Source organism: Leucopleurus acutus (assembly GCF_964270905.1).
Source record: "Leucopleurus acutus genome assembly, chromosome: 3".
Taxonomy (NCBI): domain Eukaryota; kingdom Metazoa; phylum Chordata; class Mammalia; order Artiodactyla; family Delphinidae; genus Leucopleurus; species Leucopleurus acutus.
Window position 1 is genome coordinate 60,088,717 of NC_139145.1, and position 17,563 is coordinate 60,106,279.

At 45.3% G+C, this 17,563-nt stretch overlaps 2 protein-coding genes across 2 annotated transcripts in view; one reads left to right on the forward strand and one right to left on the reverse strand.

Annotated features, from left to right (window-relative positions):
- Window positions 1-4,251, reverse strand: part of MATR3 (matrin 3) — a 48,242-nt gene extending 43,991 nt beyond the window's left edge. The window contains exons 1-4 of the mRNA XM_082837275.1: window positions 4,204-4,251; window positions 2,938-2,975; window positions 999-1,082; window positions 141-221 (exon numbers count right to left, since the gene is read on the reverse strand). The gene's annotated coding sequence lies outside the window, so the exon portion shown is untranslated. The remainder of the gene's footprint in view (window positions 1-140; window positions 222-998; window positions 1,083-2,937; window positions 2,976-4,203) is intronic.
- Window positions 4,252-4,388: 137 nt separating this feature from the next.
- The window catches only part of SIL1 (SIL1 nucleotide exchange factor), a 294,377-nt gene continuing 281,202 nt past the window's right edge, over window positions 4,389-17,563 (forward strand). Inside the window, exon 1 of the mRNA XM_082837179.1 lies at window positions 4,389-4,426. The gene's annotated coding sequence lies outside the window, so the exon portion shown is untranslated. The remainder of the gene's footprint in view (window positions 4,427-17,563) is intronic.

Here is a 17,563-nt window from a genome sequence, read left to right on the forward strand (position 1 = left end):
AGGGTCAAATATATATATATATATCAATGTGTGTGTGTGCATAAAAAAATGTATGTATATATATTTTTTCTATTATTTCACACCACCCATCTGAGCTGAAGTGAGTTAACTAGAAACTACATGACAAAAGCACTGCATACATTACTTATCTTGGTGTTACAAAGGGCTGTCAGACATCTGAGGTCCCAGTGGAGGAAGGTTTCTCACTCAGGTAAAGGCATCTAGGATTCGAAGAGGAAAGGAATGACAGGCTATCCTTAAGGCAGGGTCCTTTTCTAATAGAAAAAAACTGTTTGCACCCAGACTAGGACCAACTCCACAGGAGGAGTTACTCCACTCTCAGAGGTGCAAAACGTTGCCCAAAGGTACTCAGCCACAGCGCCAAAACAGTACTAGAGCCAGACCTCAATAAAGGCAGCACTTGCTCTTCCAACAGTGTAACACCATCCGAGGCATCACACTAGCCTGGACAGCTGACAACTGCTGGATGATTCCTGAAACAGTTTTCTTATTTGTTTCAGATACCCAAGTACCCCAGGTAGAAGACATGGATATAGGTATCCCCATGAATCGAACATCGACTGCAAAACAGAGGCCTGGGAGCACTGATTGCAGACCCTGCTGTCAAATCCTTTAAAAAATTGGAAACAGGAAACCCTTTCCCAAGGCTTCAGTCATTTTATCCAACACTGAGAGAGTTCTTGTCATGTGCTGGGCACTGTGCTTGGGATCTAGCTGTGAACAAAGTAAGATACACTAACCTGTCCCTCACGGAATTTACAATCGCCCCCCAGTTTCCTCAGATGGAATGACAGATAATCTCAAAGATCCCACATGCCTCCAGACCATAATCACTAAAATCCTACTCAGCCCTTCTCTGAGTAGGATTTGTTAGGGGCAAATACAGTTGATTCTGCCTCCCCATTGTTTCCTGATGGGCTCCAACAAACAAACAGGCCTGGCACATAGTCAATGTTGGAATGAATAAGGACATTTACCTGATAACTCCATACACAGACTGTCCATTTGCCACTAATTTCCTCTCTTCAGGAGGGCCAAGGATGCCCTACTTTCAAGTCATCCTAAAAAGAAAAAGATTTCAGTGTTCAACATCCCAGCTCCTAAGGCTGCTTTTTGTAGAGACAGAAACAAAATGCTGTCTGTCGTTTATGATTTACCATAATTTTTATATCCTCAGTAATTATTTTATTTCCCATTACTTACCTTTTTTCTTGCCTGTTACTACTAAAGACCTCTAGATATCACTTGTATTAAGAACCGATAGGGCTTCCCTGGTGGCACAGTGTTTGAGAATCTGCCTGCTAATGCAGGGGACACGGGGTCGAGCCCTGGTCTGGGAGGATCCCACATGCCACGGAGCAACTAGGCCCGTGAGCCACAACTATTGAGCCTGCGCGTTTGGAGCCTGTGCTCCGCAACAAGAGAGTCCGCGATAGTGAGAGGCCCGCGCACCGCGTTGAAGAGTGGCCCCCGCTTGTCACAACTAGAGAAAGCCCTCACACAGAACAAAGACGCCAACACAGCAAAAATTAATTAATTAATTAATAAACTCCTACCCCCAACATCTAAAAAAAAGAACCGATATATTACAGACTATTCACAATGAACATTTGAGGTATTCACACAAAGCACCCAACATTTAGCTAAGAGAATCCTTTTAAGGCAAAGCCAATTGATAGAACAAAACTAGCTTTGATAAATAACTCCTCTGCCTCCCAACATCCTCACCAGTTCCTTCTGTAGAACTAAGATATCACTTTTCACAGAAAGCAGCAACTAAGTCAGCCCTATTGGACAACCTCCAGCATCACCCTGAGTGATAAGTGATTGCCTAGAACTGAGAAGCATCTGTTTTTAGAAAATTAGCATTCTAAAACAATATCACTACAAAGGGGACTCAGTATCTACTGCTCCAAAGAGGCAATAACTCCGCTTACTTCTGAAAATCAGTAAGATATCAACAAAAATATACTGTCAACCTAAAGCATAAATTATTATCGTTGTAGCTAGGCCTAGTATCTAGAGCCCCCTCAATGAATTGCTATTTTTATATTCTATTAATGAGCTAAAGAATGCCCAGGGAATTCCCTGGCGGTCCAGTGGTTAAGACTGCACTTTCACTGCTGAGGGCCCGGGTTTGAACCCTAGTTGGGGAACTAAGATCCCACAAATCGTGCAGCGCGGCCAAAAAAAAAAAAAAAAAAAAAAGCCCATAATTTTAAAGCAAATTCATATCTATGTTTCCTTGTAAGGCATGGCATTCTCACAGGTAACTACAGCTATCCTTCTACAAAGGGTTTATCCTGACTAGCTCCGTACTGTGGGGGAGTGGGAGCTATGAAATCTGCAAAAATCCCATTGACTTCCACCCTCTATAAGGCCCTCTTTTGTGTTTTCGCGCACTAGTTGTTTTGCGTGTGGTGGGAGTGGGGGGGGCGCCGGGGCATGTGGAACTTCCCCGACCAAGGATCTAACCCGTGCGGCGGAAACTCAGAGTCTTAACCACTGGACCACCAGGGAAGTCCTATAAGGCCCCTTTTGAGCACTTGGTAGACTCAAAAAATAAAAGCCCAACTTTTCCTCTATACTTATATATCCCTCCATTGCCTTTGTTCTGTTTCCAAGGCACGATTCAAGGAACTTCATACTAGCCAAACCTGTCGGACCAGAACCATTCTCCATGTTAGGTTTCTCCTTGCAAAGGCATGCTCTTGCAGATTTAACCTTAATGGAAAAGCAACTATGCTGGCATCCTGGTATAGTTAACAACATAGTTGGCAATGAACCAGGCCCAGAATGCCAACCAGCTATATTGGCTGCTGTTCTCCCAGCAGTGTAACACTTGCCTAGGTACACGGAAACCTAGGCAGCTGCCTACAGCTGGGTCCAAAGGTAGGCTAATGGAGTTGCACTCACCTGGCAGTGCATCTTCCCAAAGTCCACAGCTGGTCCCTCTGCAATCAAAGCACTCCAGGTTAGAGTCAGCCAACAGTTAGTGAACACTTGTGTGGAGTTCAAGACCCCCACCCTCAAAACTCTGTAACTTGGTGAGGCCTGAGCCACAGAAACAATAGCAGGAAATAAAACAAATAGCTTTCCCTTGGTTAGCTTTATTGTCATATGTCATTTGTACCTGCATACCACAGCAGTTCAACAGTAGCAAATTAATGGTCTCATCAAGTATCAAATTAATGGCTCTGTCACTTAACACCCAAGTGGCAGTGAGCAAGTAACTTAACCTCTGTACCTCAGTCTCCTCATTTGTAGAATGGGGGTGTTGATAATAGTACCCAGGGTGGTTGGGAGATTTAAATGGAATATAAATTAATCCCATAGGGTAATATCTGCTATAGACTGATAACTCAGTAACACTTGTTATTATCAGGAGCTACATTCCAGGCAAGGAGATAAATACTGGTGAGTAGAAGGGAAAGTTATCCTGGGAGAGCAATGGGCAGTGAAAATTGGAGAGGCTGGTTAAAACTAGATTGAGAAGGGCCTCAATTATGTGACCTCTTGAAGAACCATAAAACAGCATCTTAAAAAATGATTGCATGCAGTAATCGGTGTGAAAGGAACTGGAGGCAGTTGGGTTGCCATTCCTACCAACGACCCCAACTACTGGTTGAAAACAATAACCGAAATATTTGCAAAATGTTAATAAACATTTCTACCCACTCACCCTTACAATTTATCTTATATATATAAAGTGAGAGTATCTAAGACCATACTTTTTTCCAGCCATCCTCTAATTTCACTCCTAAACGCCTCCAAACAATTTAGAGGAAAAGGAAAATAGAGGGGGCTTATTGTCCAGGTCTAAAAACGAATCCAAAAATAGCCTGCCCCTTTCAGGGGCTCGGGTTGAAGGGACTGACCGAGCTCCACCCGAACACGTGTTCCTCAGAAACCTTCCCAAGTCCCTGGCCCTGGTGCCTGGGGACCGAGACTCTCCGAGACCGGCTCTAGGGAACTCTCCAGGGACAGTAGGGATAGTAGGAAACAGGGGGCGACTCTGGGGGTACGATCCCCCAGCATCTCTTCAACATGCCCTCCGAACCTGGGGTCACGAGGGAACGAACCCCAATTTCGTCCCGTGCCTCGGAAGAAGCCTCCGCACAACTGCCTCTCGCCCCTGGCTGGTAAACCTCCGAGGCCTCTCTCCTATCTGCCCTTACTCACCAGCGCGTGTCCGGAGCTCAGCGAGGACACTGCAGCTCGAGAAGAGTCCGCAGGGGAAAGGGCAGCCGGGAGCCGAGGGGAGCCCCGCCCCGGGGCGGCTACTGGGCGGGCCCTCAGGGGGCGGGGCCCAGAAACCCCGCCCAGGAAAGAGTTAGAAAAATGGGAGAGCTGTGGCAGAGGTGAGCATACTCTTTAACAGGAACTAGACCCCAGAAGAGAAAAGGTAGGAATCCGAACAAGCGTTACAATTATCTGACACCCATCCCATTAGTTAGTTACGCATGGGAAGGGCGCTGGGTGTGGGGCTGCTTAAGAGAAAACTTGGTGTGTCCTAGCGGGGCGGTGCTTCCAGCCTGCCCAAACCGAGGGCCGCGGGTTCCTCTCACACGTGTGGCGCCTTTCGGTTGCCGCAAGCTCAGCCCACGCTTTTTCCACCTCCCACGCAGATCCTCTTTCTGGCTTTCTTCAGCTGTTCTGTCACTCGGCTAACGGATCGTCCTCCCACACAGGTCACCTTGGTCTTTGGGATCTCTCCAGGAGGTTTTCGGCTAGATTATGCTAGTCACTCCAGCCTAACCTGCGGGACCATCCCTGCGGCCCTGTAGTGGGATCCTTAGCTGAGCTGCAGCAACTAAAGAGTACTGTCTTTCTCTGCCAGACTTGCCCTTCACCGTGGCACAATAGCCAAAGAGGCCACATTTTGCCCACCAGGTTGCCAGCATTTCTTTTGAACACTAACCCTTCCCCCACTATCTGGAGTCAATATGATTCTCTCCTGCTGAACATTCGGTGAAGCTGAGGACTAGAAGGGCAAGGCCCAGCAGCAGTAATTCCGAAATCCATTCCATAATTCTCAAAATTCTAAAGCCACTTCGTTCCTATCGCTCCAGCATCCTACTGGCTCTACTGATCTATTTCACCTGGCACCTTCCTAAGGTGAACCCCTGGGAGTCAGCCAATGCCCTTATCTGCCAACATGTTTTATTATCTATTTCCTCAGGTATTTCATAACAACAACAACAAAAATGTGCTTCCTGTACACCCCCACCCTTCCAGACCTCTGCTGAGAAAGCCAAGAGTCCTACATTGATTCCAGGAAAAGACTTTAGGTCCTAAGGACAGAGAGCCACTGAAGTGGCAAGCACAAATTCTCCCCAGTTTTGATGGAATTGGACACAGGCTCTGGTAGGAAAAAGGCTTACATAAATACAGTAATTAAAAACGTCACATGATCAGTGCTGGGCTGGTAGGCAGAAGCTCTGCTTTGCAGTTAAATAGGAAAGTGGCTGAAGACTGCTGCCATAATCAATGGCTGCATTCAGCTGCCACAGTGTGTTCATAAAGGAGGGTTATGAGCGCTATAAAACTGGGCAGATGGGGTGGGTAATTGTCCTGCGGAGCTCTGCTAAAGGAGAAATTGCATTGGCATCTCATATATTTTGCTTTCTTTCGTTCCAAATACACCAAATGGAGAAGGCAGAGCTACCCTGAGGATTCATGAAAAGGAAGGATGAGGTTTGTGTGAATGTGTGCATGTGTGCTTTCAGAGCAAAGACAGGAAGTAATTGAGAATAGGGAGATACCAGGGGCTTTGAGGAGAGACGGACCAAATGACCTGGAGACAACTGGTTTCACAGATCAGTCCAGGGAGAAGGCAGGATGGAGGGAAGGCCAGACATTATAAGTAAGGCTGAGAGATGTGCCATGTTCTCATGTGATATTGAAAATGTGGTCACCTTTTTTAGCTATAGGCCATTCAGTGTCCTTTGGAGGAAAACCTAGATTATGATTTCTTCATTTCTCAGTTAAAAAATCCTTTATAGTCAACCTTCTTAATCTCCATCCTTTTAAATTCTGAATTCATTTTGGTGAGTTGACTTATATGGTCTTTTATTTATAATATCAACTACTTTTTTACCTTTTTGTTTGTTTCTTATTCTTGCAAAGACAGAATTGTTAGGAATAACAAAAAAGAAAAGGGAGAATTTCTAGAAAAAAAAGATGCAGTGAGATGAAAGGCAAAGGATTAGGGAAGGTCCATGAGCTCTGAGTTTGACCTCATAATCGAAAGGCTGGCCCCAAGGGACACTAGGTTTCCAAGCTTTTTGCCTGCCTTTCCCTTTCTCCTTCATTTATCCTCTCCTTCTTGCTTCCTTACTTGATGTCTTTCGGCCCTGAGACTGCTCTTTTCCTCTCCTCCCTGGATAGGAATCACCAGTACAGAAATATTTAATCATTTCTTCAATTAATCTGCCCATCAACATTTACTGACCATCTACCATTTACCAGACCCTGTTCAGGCGCTGCATATAAAGTCAGAGGAATAGGACTTCCCTGGTGGCACAGTGGTTAAGAATCTGCCTGCCAATGCAGGGGACACGGGTTTGATCCGTGGTCCAGGAAGATCCCACATGCTGTGGAGCAACGAAGCCCGTGCGCCACAACTACTGAGCCTGCGCTCTAGAACCCGCGAGTCACAACTACAGAAGCCCATGTGCCTAGAGCCTGTGCTCTGCAACAAGAGAAGGCACTGCAATGAGAAGCTCGCGCACCACAACCAAGAGTAGCCCCCGCTCACTGCAACTAGAGAAAGCCTGCACGCAGCAACGAAGACCCAATGCAGCCAAAAATAAATAAATTTATAAAAAATTAAATTAAAAAATAAAGTCAGAGGAATAGAAATTCCTGCCTGCCTAGAGCTTACAGTCTAGTGGGGAAGAAAGATAAGTAGTATAGGTATCCTTGGGCATATGTCAGGGGGCAGCTAACATAGCCTGGGGAGTCAGGAAGGGTACTAGAGATGGCAGTATTCCCTCTGGCTGATCTTAAAGGCTTAGAGTAGAAGAGGGATCTCTCCTGCATCCCTGTACTCCTTGCTGCTGCTCTGTAATAGCTACCAAAGTTAGAGTGGGGCCCTGCAGTAGTCCTTATTTCTTTTTTTAAATTTTTATTTGTTTATTTATTTGGCTGCACTGGGTCTTAGTTGCAGCACACAGGTTCTTCATTGTGGCGTGTGGGATCTTTAGCTGCAGCATGTGAACTCTTAGTTGCGGCATGTGGGATCTAGTTCCCTGACCAGGGATCGAACCTGGGCCGCCTGCATTGGGAGCACAGAGTCTCAGCCACTGGACCACCAGGGAAGTCCTTATTTCTCAAAAGCATAGTTAGATTGTCAAGGATATAGAGAAATTGGAACCCTCATACACTGCTGGTGGGAATGTAAAATGGTGCAACTGCTTTGGAAAACAGTCTGGCAGTTCTTCATATTATTAAACATAGAATTACTTTATGGCTCAACAGTTCCACTCCTAGGTATATACCCAAGAAAATGAAAATATATGTCTACACAAAAACTTGTACACACATGTTCGTAGTAGCATTATACATTAGAGCCAAAAATTTGAAACAACCCAAATGTCCTTTAACTGACAAATGGATAAACAAAATGTGGTATATCTATACAGTGGAATATTATTTGGCCATAAAAAGAAATGAAGTACTGATTCATGCTACAACCTAAATAAACCTTGAAAACATTATGTTAAATTAAAGAAGCCAGACCACACAGTGCTTAATTCCATTCATATGAAAGTCCAGGACAGGAAAATCTATAAAGACAGAAAGTAAATTAGGGGTTGCTTAGGTTGAGGGGGGGTGGTGAGATAGCTAAAGGTTATGGGGTTTCTTTTTTAAAAAAAATATTTATTTATTTATTTGGCTGCATTGGGTCTTAGTTGCAGCATGCGGGATCTTTCTTGCGGCACGCGGGCTTCTCTCTAGTTGTGGTGTGCCGGCTCTAGAGCGCACAGGCTTAGCTGCCCCTGGCATGTGGGATCTTAGTTCCTGGACCAGGGATCAAACCTGCGTCCCCTGCATTAGAAGGTGGATTCTTAACCACTGGACCACCAGAGAAGTCCCATGGGGAATTTATTATAACTGAGGAGAGTCAAAAGGATATCAACTACTAAACTGAAATAGACGTTGAAATTTTTCCCCTTCATATAAGGTACCTGGTGCAGCTTCTATGTCTACAATCCATTGTATAACTGAATTTTGAACACTCTTTTCATTTAAAGTCATTCCAGGAGGTGGCTCATTTTGCAAAGCCAACAGTTCTTTCTGTACTCATTTCTGCATTGACACCATGATGGAACCATCCCCCCAAGGCCGGTGAGGCAGAGATGCAGGGGGAGGAGCTGCTGTGTTTGCGTAAAGGCATGGGGCCCAGCATCCCATGGGGTTTCTTTTTGAGGGGATGAAAAAGTTCTAAAATTGTGGTGATGGTTGCACATATCTGTGAGTATAATAAAAACCGCTGAATCGTATACTTTAAATGGGTGAATTGTATGGTATGTGAATTATATCTCAATAAAGGTGTTAAAACAACAAGAAGAAGCATACCTGGGGACCTAAAAGATGTGCAATTCTGATTAAAATTGTGGGCCTCATGGTCATTGTCAATTTTAAGGTCTAGAAAGGACTTTTTATTCTGGGTCTTGCGGCCTTTCAGAGTTCCTTCCTCAGTATGCAGAGAAAATTAATGCATTTGGGTGGCCAGCACAAACAGATGCAGAGGGGTAGACTGTGCATTCTCATACTTCCCCTCCCTAACTTGACTCTCTCATAATGTTCCGGTTTAAGATTTACAGTGTACCTACTGTGTAGAAGGTATATGGAAAGAGCTAGTCTCTTTATTTTTCCAATGGTTGAAATTAAGTTACTAATAGGCTACCCTCTATATAAACAGATAAAGCTCTTTAGAAGATAGGCAATGTGGGGACTTCCTTGGTGGTGCATGGTTAAGAATCCACCTGCCAATGCAGGGGACGTGGGTTCGAACCCTGATCTGGGAAGATCCCACATGCCGTGGAGCAGCTAAGCCCGTGTGCCACAACTACTGAAGCCTGCGCTCTAGAGCCTGCGAGCCACAACTACTGAGGCCATGTGCCACAACTACTGAAGCCCACGTGCCTAGAGCCCGTGCTCTGCTACAAGGGAAGCCACTGCAATGAGAAGCCCATGCACCACAACGAAGAGTAGCCCCCGCTCGCCACAACTAGAGAAAGCCTGCCTGCAGCAACAAAGATCCCACGCAGCCTAAATAAATAAATAGATAGAAGATAGGCAATGTGGTACAAAGAATAGTTGCAAAGCATCCTGGGATCCTGGGCTCCCTCTATGGCATGTAGGGAAACATCATGGTGACATCAGCTAGAGCAAGACTAATTCCCAGTCCTTCTTGTTGTTGAGCAAGTTCCAAGACTTGGCTCCTTCCTCACATGCTTCCAATCACCCCTTCATTTGGTTTCTAGACTCAATTAGTTAGTCTATTTCCATACCACCCCCACCCCCACAGTGTCCAAATTGGCCCTCCAGTACTGAAACCATGTGCCGGAAATTCATTAAGCTGAACACATGGGAAATTACAGAGGAGATTTCACTTGTCACTTGGGCTCAAATATAGAAAGTAATTTTAAAAGGACAGTGGCAAGAGGCTATTTTTATCTTGCTTGTTTGTGCTGAATTTTCTTATCTTGCTGTCTCTCATTCTCTTCCTGGCTATCTTTCCTCTTCTTTGCTTCTTCTTTAAAATAAATGTTGGCCTTTTTAATCTTCATCTTAAGTTCTCTTCTCTTGCTTTATGGAGTCTTTTGTCTGCCTTTGTCATTCATTTATTCATTCATTCAACAGGTCCTGTGCTGGGCACTAGGAGAATACAGTGGTGAATAAGACAGACGTGGTCCTTACCATTATGGAGATTACAGTCTGATGAGGCAGGTGGACATCAGGTAGACTGAGTTCGGTTTTGGTCACAGGAAAGCCTTGAGGGAGTTACTGGCACCTTCTGATGCTAAGTTTAACCTGAAGTAAATGTGCACGTGAAAACAGCCCAAATCCCAGCATGTTTGTGGGGTTAAGAAACTAAATATATCAGAAGGAATGCAAGGAAATGGAAGACACAGGTTTCTGTGTGTTATGTACAAGCCCCTGGGGTAGAGAGAACATGGATTTGACAGTCAGATGTGGATGTGATTCTGACTCCACCACTTAAATATTAGTGGTTTGACCTCTGGACCTCAGTTTCCTCACCTATAAAATGGGAATTGTAATCACTACATTTTAGGTTGTTGTGATGATTAAATGAGATAACATATATAAAGGACGGGGCAGGTGCCCAACATATGTTGCTTCCGTTCCCATTACCTCCTTATCCCACCTTTAAATCTCACAAGTACAAAAAAAAAAAAAAAAAAAATCCAGTCTCTCATTTGATGGGAAATGAGGTTCTTCAGTTGGTGTTAACCAACCATATGCCCTGAGAAATTGGTTACTACAAATTGCACTATACATGCAATTTATGACAGATTACTCCCTTATTCTGGGGTAAAGGAAAGGCAGTAAAAAAATGAAGTTATACAAAAAGACTGAAATAAGGTATAACAAAGGACTTCCTCACCATGAGGGCTGGAAATATGAGTGGATGCCTCAGAGAGCTACAGAATCTTTTTTTTCTAAGAGTACCTGTTTAGACTGGGTTAGGGAAGGTCGACCTGGAGGTAAACCTGCCAATCTCTTCATGTCCCATTTAGCCTAGGGAATCTTTTCAGAAGGAATTGCTGTTCTTCTTCCTTTTCCAAGCCAGGCGTCCTCTGGGGAGATGAATGCTGCCAAGAAGGCTTATTGCTCACAAGGAAAGGAAAAATGGCAGCTGCCATCCAGGCACTTAATAAGTTCACTAAATTGAGAAGCTGCTGATTTGGTTTACCTGATTCCACCCCCCCTGATAAAGAAGAGATCTCTTCAATCAGAGGTTCTTTGAAACTGAAAAGGAAGCCTGAGCTCCAACTGCAGAAATTGGCAGAGGCAGCACTCAAAGTGATAAGCCCCGCTCGGCAGGCGACACCAGAGTTCCTGGATTCATTCCCCCGCCCCCACCCACAGGAAATTTCAGGTTGCCTTTGTTCTGCTGATTTCTTTTCAAAGGGCATTATTTTAGCTGTCCTTTCCTCCTTTACCACCATTTTTCTTTCTTCTTCCTTCTTTTCCTTATTCTCGCTTTCCTTCCCTCCTCTCTCGTGCCGCCTCCATTTCATTTTCTCCATTACCCCCTCCTCCCAATCTATATCAGCTGTGGGATCTCGTCGCCTACCCCACTGGGATTTCGGTTCCAAAAACTTTAGAATTCCTTCTTCTAAAGTAACAGTATTATGCTGCTAACAAAGGTGCTGCTCTGTATATTTAGAGAGCAAGGTTTCGGCAAGTGTAGTCAGGTACCTTGGGGGAAGACCTTTCAGGCAGGATTTTCAGAGCCTTTCATATGCTAATGAATCGTGAGTGTCCATGGGGAAGGGGGTGCTTAGAATATTGGAACCCATTTTCCCAAACCTCGTGATCTTTTTTCTTTTCCACAGAGCATATCCTGGGACAGGTGGTCTTTGGAACACATTTCAGAAACAATCATATCATGTGCTAGGTTTTTTTAAAATGCTGTAACATTCATCATCATTTGATTTTTACAACTACCCTGTGATAGGACAGGGAAGTTATAATAGCCTCACTTTATAGATGAGTAAAACTGAGGCGCAGAGAGATTGCATGCCTGGCTCATAGTAACATAGCTAACCAGCAAGCAAAGCTAGGTCTTCTTGTTTATGGCCCTACTCTCTCTGCACTGCCTTGTACTGTGTTTAAATATAATATATATGTGACATCATAATATGGCATGTGATATACGATATAGGATCTAAAAGACATACATACTATAAGTAGTGAATTTTGATATTCATTTTTTCCCCATTCAACTAAATATGTATTGCACATCTATTATGATGTGCTTATCACTTCACTATTCCAGGTGCTGGGGACAGAGCAGTGACCAAAATAGACAAAAACACAAATTCTTGCCTTCACGGAGCTTACATTCTGGTGGGGGAGATAGAAGTTATATGAGATAAATATGTAAAATATATTCTGTTATATATGTTACATTATATATACATATGCCTTATAATCATAAGGGCTAAGAATAAAAATAGAGAAAATGATAGGCAGATGTGGGAGTTGCAGATAAGGGGTGCAGGGGGGTCAAGGAAGGCTATACTGAAAAAGGCTATGTTTGAATAAAGACCTGAAGGAGATAAGGGGGTGACCATGCAGAGGTTTAGGGTGCCTAGGAGGGTGCTCCAGCAGAGATAAAAGCAAGTTCAAAGGGCCTCAGGCAGGAGTGAGCCTAGGGTGAGGGTGAGCTCGGGAGAGGGTAGGGTGGTAGGAGATGAGGTTAGAGAGATTGAGGGGTAGGGGTCCAGATGCCAGCTCTTATAAGGAAATGAGATGATATAATGCAGATGATATGCCATGATACAATATTAATAATACCATATGACAGGTCTATTATGTTACTACATAACAAATTACCCCCAAACTTGAAGAGTTTAAAACAGCAAAAGCTTATCTCACATAGCTTCTGGGGGTTAGGAACTGGGAGCAGCTCGGCTGAGCTGGCTCAGGGTCACTCGTGAGGCTGCAGTCAGGCTGTCCACTAGGGCCTCAGTCATCTGAAGGCTTGCCTGAGGCTGGAGGATCTGTATCCAAGCTCACTCACATGGCTGCTGACAGAAGGCCTAAGTTCCCTCACATGAGCCTCTCCATAGGGCTGTTCACTACATAGCAACTGGCTTCCCCCAGAGAGAAAGTAACCAAGGGGGAGCCACAGTGTCTTTTATAATCTAATCTTGGAAGTTACATACCTTTACTTCTGTTATACTGTGCTAGTCTCACAGATAAACCCTGGTGCTATGTGGGAGGGGACTACAAGTATATGAATATCAGGAGATGGAGTATATGAATATGAATATATATGAATATCAGGAGATATTCAAGTATATGAATATACAAGTATATGAATATCAGGTATAAGTATATGAATACTTATATTCAAGTATATGAATATCAGGAGATGGAGGCTGGCTACCATAACTGGTTTAAGGAAGAAAACGTCCTCAAAATAACCAATACTTCAACAAATGTGTGCCAGATATTAGCATGTGTCTCCCAAAACACTGGAGCTCACAACCCCATGTGGGTTGAGGCCTGAACAGGGACACACAGAGAGCGGGAGCTTTAGAAACCCACTGTGGGCCTGAAGGTCTTATTTCAATTCTGCAGGAGCATGTTTCTTTCTTCAAAGCCCCACTTCCTGTAGGCCTGGGCTCATTATTTCATTCACCCAGTTAACGCAACGTGGAATAATCGTAGTTAAACCTGCAAAGAAAAAAAATGCTTTGAGGAAAGCAGTAAAACTTCAAAGGCAGGCTAGGACCTCTCTGGGCAATTTAACCTTGAGATGACACTGGACTTTTATGAAGGGCAGAGACAACCCACCTACCCCTCCACACTCTCATGGATCTTCTTGTGAAGGCTTCCTGCCTGGTCTAAAAAGAATGATGACAGGGAAGAGAGTATTTGCTCTGTCCCTGAGGCCCAGCATTGGGTCTGTTCAGAGACAAAGACATGGCCTCCTGAGACCCAGGCAGGTCTCCTGCCGACTCCTGCCAGGTTCAGCTTTGGCTTTGCAGCCGGAATCAGCCAGTTTCCTAAGTTGAACAGCAGATGGCATCGCAGCCTCAGGAGCGAGCATCCCAGACTGCTGGCAAGAGCAGCAGCACAATTAAGAACTCAGACTCCTGCTTGGCATCTGGGAGTTCCTGGGGTGGGGACCCCTGCCTCCCCAGCTCCCAGCTCAGGAAGTTTCTGCTCTGTGCCTGCAGATTGGGATATGGTCAGGCTGGTATCTCAGAGGGTAGAGCTTGGAGCCCCCAGTTAGGAAACAAATGATGAATGTAGGGTCTTTTCTACGATCCTTTCTGAAAAAGATGAAAATCAGAGATTGCTGTGCCCAGAGCTACTGTGTTTTTCCATCACCGCCTATCCCTTGCTTGTGAGGGTCTGCACAGAGTATATCCTGGTTGGGGGGCTGACAGGCCCCTGGCAGAAGCCTCCTGGGATGACCAGATGGGGCCAAAGACAATTTGAGGGATCAGAGGGCTCTGGAAAGCATCTGAGGAATCCTAAGGACTCAGTATTGAATCTCTTTTCTCCCTAGTGACCTGAATGAGGAGTCAAGCCCCAGAGCTTTCTCCTAGCAGCACAGGGAGGGTTCAGTCCCACAGGCCTTCTTTTTGTGCCTCAGTCTCCTTCCTTCTCTCTGTATTTCTGACTCCTCTTCCTTCACCTCTCTGTTCCACTTTTTCTCTTCTTCCTTTTCCCTCTGTCACCTGTGTCCATTGATGTCTTTCCCTTTGTGGATCTCTTTCTTTCTCTGCTCCAGGATAGCAAGGAAAGCCAGTTACCAAACCGCCCTGGCAGAGTGCCTGTGGGCACTGGGCTGCAACACCATTGCCCGTCTTTAGGGGCTTGGACCCTCTCCACTCGGTCCACCCTCCCTCATTCCCTTCCTCCCTGCTGCTGCTGCTGCTGTTTGATGGCTGGTCCCAAGAAAACCTGTAAAAAGGGAGGTCCAGAGGTCACCAAGAGAATATATCTCTCCCCTCAGAGCCTGTGCTCCTTGCTTTGTAGCTATGGAGAGGAAAGCCCTCAGGGGCTTCCCAATAAGACTGAGATCCACTCAACCTCCTGTTCACTAGTTACCCATATATCCACTAGATTGTGAACTTGACAGCAGGGACTGTCTATCTTGTTCACTGCTGCATCCATAGTGTCTAGTACATAGTAGATAATACATATTTTGTTAAAAACAATAATGAGAGAATGGATGGAAGGATGAATGCTATGCTCTGTACTAGGTGTTGGAGTACTAACGTGAAAGGTGCCATCCCAGTCCATAAAGAGAGAGGAACACGCAGAGAAGCAGTAATCCATAATAGTAACTATGTGGATGGTGGTGGTTGAAGCTGCAGTGGCTGTCTGAGTCTGCACTGTTAGGACAGAGAAGGCTTTGTTCACTCACCACTTCAACAGTTGTTCATGGAGAGCCCATTAGTACTAGACTCTGGGTTATAGCAGGGGATAAAGTAGGCCCGCAGTTGGGTCTGGGAGATATGAATAAATAAATGGGTAGTAACAGGATAAATGCTGTCTTAGGGGAAATAATGGACACTGGGGGCAGAAAGCAGAGGCAGCTCGCCTAGTCTGCGGGGTTCTGGAAGGCTCAGTGGTGAAGTGAGTTCAGGCCGAGACCTGCTTGAAGGGTTAGTGGAAGTCAGCTAGGGAAGGAGAAGGAAAAGAGAATTCCAGGCCAAGGGAACATCGTGTAGGGTCAAGAGAGAACAGGCAAGTTTCAAGGAACTGAGAAAAAGTGTCAGGAAATCTGGCTGGAGTACTAGTATGGTGGTAGGCTCAGCTGAAAGACACGCATCTAGAGAAGTGGGTGGGAGTGGGGTGAAAGAGCCGCCACACCAGGTTAAGGATTATGGCTTTACCTTGACAGCATGGGAAACCATTTAAAAGTTTTAAGAAAGGAGGTGATAAGATTAAGTTTACATTCTAGAAAGATCACTCTGGGTACAGTATGGGAAATGGATAGTGTAGGGCCAGAGTGGCATCCTAGAAACCAGTGAGGGAGTAGTCCAGGCAAGGAATAACAGCCTGAATGGTGATGATATCAGTGGGGATAAAGGTCATGTTTGAGTCAAGACTGGGGATAATTAGGAGTTTTCCTGGTAACAAACTTGGGGTGGAGGGGATGTTGGCATTCCTGAGAGAGAAAATGCCTGTGCAAAGATTTCAAGAACTTGTCATGTGCTGAGAAGCTTGTGTGGTTATGTATTTTTAGCTTGTGAGAGGGCATGGGATAGGTGTTAGGAGATGAGATAGAGAGGAGCTAACCTTTGCTGAAGAGCCTTGGAAGCCCAGGGTGACCCCTTTTGTTAGAGTTGGGGGAAGGGGGGGAGGTATGGCGATCCTCTCCAGATACCTGAATTATCTGGAGGCTTCCAGAGGGTCCTGGTTCATCCAGGCATCTTCAGAACAAATGTATTACCCAGAAACTGAAGGACAAGGGCAAACAGTATCCAAGGAGGTGAAGGAGGATGTGGGAACTGGAGGAAGCAAGTGGACCAAGACAAGGAGTGGGGAAAATAGAAAAAGACTGCCTGCCAAGCACAGCCAGGTAGCAAAGCTGGGTGAGATAGGCCCCATCAGAGCCTGGAACTCTCTCTTCCAGCATTCTGTAGTCTCTGGATTCTTTTCCTGTTCTGTCTCCAGACCTCAAAACCTCCTATGGACATCTCTAATTTTTCCCCCAAAGAAGAGATTTGGAAAAGGCCAGAGAGCATGGACCAATTAGTGTAATGCTTAAGAAATTGGGCTCTGCTTCTTCCTTGATTTGCAACTTTGGGCAAATCACTTACTGGAGCCATTTTCCTCACCTATGAAGTGGGGACAATAATAACGTCTACCTCATCGATGCTGAAAGGTTGAAATGAGGTAATGTGAACAGAAAGCTTACACAGTGAAGGTTCTCAATAAATTTTTGGTGTTATTGAGATTATGATATGAGCCAAATGGGATGTGGGGGGCCAAGGGGGTACAGAAAGAGATAGGAAGGGATGTAAGTGAGGTGGGCCGAGTAGAAGGGAAGTGAGTTCCAACCTGTACAGATTCTTCATTGGCATCCATGGCCTATGAGACAAAATCCTCCACCAATGCTGGTTCCTGCCTATCTGTCCTGCCTCATCTCCATTACTCCCAACCTCACCTAACAGACTAAACATAACACACGCTACTACCTCTGATTCCCAGAACATACCAGGTTCTTCAGTGTTTACATGAGCTATTCTTCTGGAGAGAAAATGACTTCATACCAATATACCAGGAAGCTTTCAGAGACCTGGGGCACATGTTAAGAGGGGACCTAGGGTGAGTCTGTTGTGGGAGGGGCATGGGCGACTAAGGGAGGGAGGAGCAGGGAAAGATAATATCGCTCAAATAAGTGGCATTTGACAGAGTACTTAGGTGAGGGGCAGGCAGGCTGGTAGGCATGCTTCTCTTGGTAGTGAGGCTAAGACTGGAGAAGAGGGAAAGGGGAAGGGTTTAGGGGAGTCCCAGCACATACCTGGTCTTCCAGCCCCTCCCCCATTTTCTCTTTCCTTTCTCCCTTTAGGGTCCGCGTTCTCTGGGAGGGAATTGCAAGCCTGGGAGTGTTCCCCAGGACTTACTTGTTTCTATTAGGAGATGAGGTTCCAGGACACAAAGGTCCCATTACTATACTCTGTGGAAAGTGCCTTATGAGGGCTTATGCGAAGGGCAATGGGAGCCTGGAGACACAGGTAGGTAACCCAGCCCCTGGGAAGGATTGGCAGAGGAGGGAAGAGGGGCAGCAGGGCCTCAGGGCAAAGGAGTA